The sequence below is a fragment of the Onychomys torridus genome, chromosome 10, assembly GCF_903995425.1.
Source record: "Onychomys torridus chromosome 10, mOncTor1.1, whole genome shotgun sequence".
In the NCBI taxonomy this organism is placed as follows: domain Eukaryota; kingdom Metazoa; phylum Chordata; class Mammalia; order Rodentia; family Cricetidae; genus Onychomys; species Onychomys torridus.
Genome location: NC_050452.1, coordinates 17,534,626 through 17,538,496, shown reverse-complemented (window position 1 = coordinate 17,538,496; position 3,871 = coordinate 17,534,626).

The following is a 3,871-nucleotide window of genomic DNA, read 5'->3' as shown; positions in this document are numbered from 1 at the left end:
GGTATCAGTTGAAGACAACTTTTGGGTTAAGGATGGGAACATATGTCCATATTTCCTTTCAGCTCTGGGACCCCATGAGAGGCAGGACTGTACAGGCCCTATGCATGGTGCCTCAGTCTCTGTGAGTTCATGTGTGTGTCAGTCCTGCTGTGTTTAGAAGGCCTTATTTCCTTGGTGTCCTCCATCCTTTCGGGATTTTACACTCTTTCCTCTGTCTCTTCCCTGAGCCCTGACTGGAGGGATTTGATAAGGACATTCCTGTAGGGCTGAGTGTTCTGAGGTCTCACCCTCTCTGACTATTGTCCAATTGTGGGTCTCTCTGTTTGTTCCTTACTGCCTCAGGAAGAAGCTTTTGTGATGGTGGCTGAACAAGGCATCAATCTCTAAGTATAGCAGAATGTCATTTGGAAGTCATTTTGTTGATGCTATTTTTTTTTTTCCTAGTACAGTGGAATTTGATTTTCTCCTAGGTTCCTGGATACCTATTCTCAGGTTCTTGTTTAGCAAAGCACTGTAGAGTATGGGGTTCATCTCATGAAGTAGGCATTAAAACCAGATATTGTGAAGTTCCTTCCATAAGCTTTGTGTCACAATTGCATCTTACAGGCAGGATATCACTGTAAAATCTAAGAATTTGTAGCTGGGTTGATGTTTACCTTTCCCCTTTGATAGCATGCATCAGTTTGTGAAGAGCAGGCTATAGCATTTTCAACAGCCTGGATTATATGAGGGAGGGAAGCAACAACTTGGTTAGATGTAACCCATTCTGAGTGCTGAAGCTTCATTGGTAATGAGAGATGTCAGTTGGAGCTCTTGTTTAATTTGATGTTGGCTATAGGCTTGCCCTAAACTGCCTTTATTATGTTGATATATTCCCCTTGTATCCCAAGTCTCTCTAGGACTTTTATCATGAATGTGTATAGGATTTTGTCAAAAGGCCATTTCTGCATGTAATGAGATCACGTGTTTTTGTTTTTCAATCTATTGATATGGTGGATTACATTTATAGGTTTACTTAGGTTGAATAATTCCTAAAGCTCTGGAATGAAGCCTACTTGATCATGGTGGATGATCTTTTTGATATGTCCTTGGACTGGTTTACAAGTATTTTTTTTTTATTAAATTTTTTCTTTCCTTTTACATACCAACCCCTGTTCCATCTCCCTCCCTTCTCCTGCTCCCCCTACCTGCTGTGGGATGTTCCATATGTAAAATGTGTTGCTCTGATTGGTTAATAAATAAAACACTGATTGGCCAGTAGCCAGGCAGGAAGTATAGGTGGGACAAGGAGATAAGAGAATTCTGGGAAGTGGAAGGCTGAGGCAAAGAGATGTGGCCAGCTGCCATGAGAACATGTTAAGATACCAGTAAGCCACAAGCCATATGGCAACTTATAGACTAATAGAAATGGATTGATTTAAGATATAAGAACAGTTAGCTAGAAGCCTGCCATGGCCATACAGTTTATAAGTAATATAAGTCTCTGTGTATTTACTTGGTTGGGTCTGAGTGGCTGCAGGATTGGTGGGTAAGAGAGATTTGTCCTGACTGTGGGCCAGGCAGGACCAGAAAAACTCTAGCTATATTCACCTACCCCATCCCACCCCAATCCCCTCCTTATAGAGCATAAGGCCTCCCTTGGGTAGTCAATACAGGCTGGCATAACAAGTTGGAGCCACACTTAGCCCCTCTTCCTTGCATTAAGGCTGAGCAAGGCATTACACCATATGTAATGGGCTCTAAAAAGCCAGTACATATACTCAGGATAAGTTCTGGTCCCATTCCCAGGGTACCCACAAACACATCAAGCCACGCAACCTTCACCCACATCCAGAGGGCCTAGTTCGGTTCCATGAAGGCTCCGCAGATGTCAGTCCAGAGTTCATGAGCTCCCATTAACTTGGGTCACCTTCTTTGTGTTTTTTTTTCCTATCATGATTCTGACACCACTTGCTCTTACAATCTTTCCTCCCTCTCTTCAACTGAACTCCAGGATGTTGGCCAAGTGCTTGACTGTGAGTCTCTGCATCTGTTTCCATCAGTCACTGGATGTAGGTTCCATGATAACAATTAGGATAGACATCAAAATGAGTGCAGGGAAAGAAAGTTCAAGTACCCTCTCCACCATTGCTATGAGTCTTAGCTGGGGACAATATTGTGAGTTCCTAGAGTTTTCAGTGTCTGCATATTTCTCCCCATCCCCTTAATGGTACACTCGGTCAAGATATTTCTTTCATTGCTCTCCCTACCAGTCTCTCCGCCAACTCAGCCACCTCAAGTCTTCATGTTCCCACCTCCATCCCCTCCTCTCTACTCCCTCCTCCCAGTTTACCCAGTAGATCTTAACCGATTTTTTCTTCCTTGGGTGATCCATATAGGTCCCTCTTAGTGTACTCCTCTCTACCTAGCTTCTCTGGGGTTGTGGATTTTAGCCTGGTTATCCTTTGCTTTGCATCTAATAATCCCTTATGAGTGAATACATGCCGTGTTTGTCTTTCTGGGTTTGGGTTACCTCACTCAGGATGATGTTTTCTAATTCTGTCCATTTGCCTACAAATTTCATGATGTCATTGTTTTTTTACTGCTGAGTAGTACTCCACTGTGTATATGTACCACATTTTCTTTATCCAGTCTTTGGTTGAAGGGCATCTAGGTTGTCTCCAGGTTCTGGCCATTATGGATAATGATGCTATGAACATAGTTGAGCAAATGTCCTTGTAGTGTGGTTGAGCATTTCTTGGGTATATGCCCAGGAGTTACATTGCTGGGTCTCGAGGCAGGTTGATTCCCAATTTTCTGAGATAATGCCATACTGATTTCCGGAGTGGCTGTCGAAGTTTGCATTCCCACTAGCAGTGGAGGAATGTTCCCCTTCATCCACATCTTCTCCAACATAAGCTGTCATCTGGGTTTTTTATTTTAGCCATTTTGACAGTTGTAAGATCATATCTCAGAGTTGCTTTGATTTGCATTTCCCTGATGGCTAAGGATGTTGAACATATCCTTAAATGTCTTTGGCCATTTGAGATTCTTCTTTGAGATTTCTTTTTATCTCTGTAGCCTATTTTTTTAAGATTTATTTATTTATTATGTATACAGTGTTCTGTTTGCCTGTATCCCTGCAGGCCAGAAAAGGATACCAGATCTCATTAGAGATGCTTGTGAGCCATCATATGGTTGCTGGGAATTGAACTTGGGACCTCTGAAAGAACAGCTAGTGTTCTTAACCTCTGAGCCTTCTCTCCAGCCCCTATAGCCTATTTTGTAATCAAATTATGTGATATTTTGATGTCTAGTTTCTTGAGTTCTTTATATATTTTGGAGATCAGCCCTCTATCAGCTGTGGGGTTGGTAAATATCTTTTCCCATTCTATAGGCTGCCTTTTTGTCTTATTGACAGTGTCCTTCACCTTACAGAAGCTTCTCAGTTTCAGGAGGTCCCATTTATTAATTGTTGCTCTTAATGCCTGTGCTATTGGTATTATATTTAGGAAGTTGTCTTCTGTACCAATGTGTTCAAGGATACCTTCCACTTTCTCTTCTATGAGGTTCAGTGTAACTGGATTTATGTAGACATCTTTGATCAATTTGGACTTGAGTTTTGTGCATGATGATAGATCTGGAAGTTCCTTTATTGGTTGGGATTGTTTTGGGTATCCTGTTTTTTTTTTTTTTCCATATGAAGTTGCATTGGGATTTTGATGGGGATTGCATTGAATCTGTAGATTACTTGTGGTAAGATTGCCATTTTTTGATCCTAACTATCCAAGAACATGGGAGATCTTTCCATTTTCTGACATTTTCAATTTCTTTCTTCAGAGACTTATAGTTCTTGTCATACAGGTCTTTCAGTTGTTTGGTTAGTGTTACC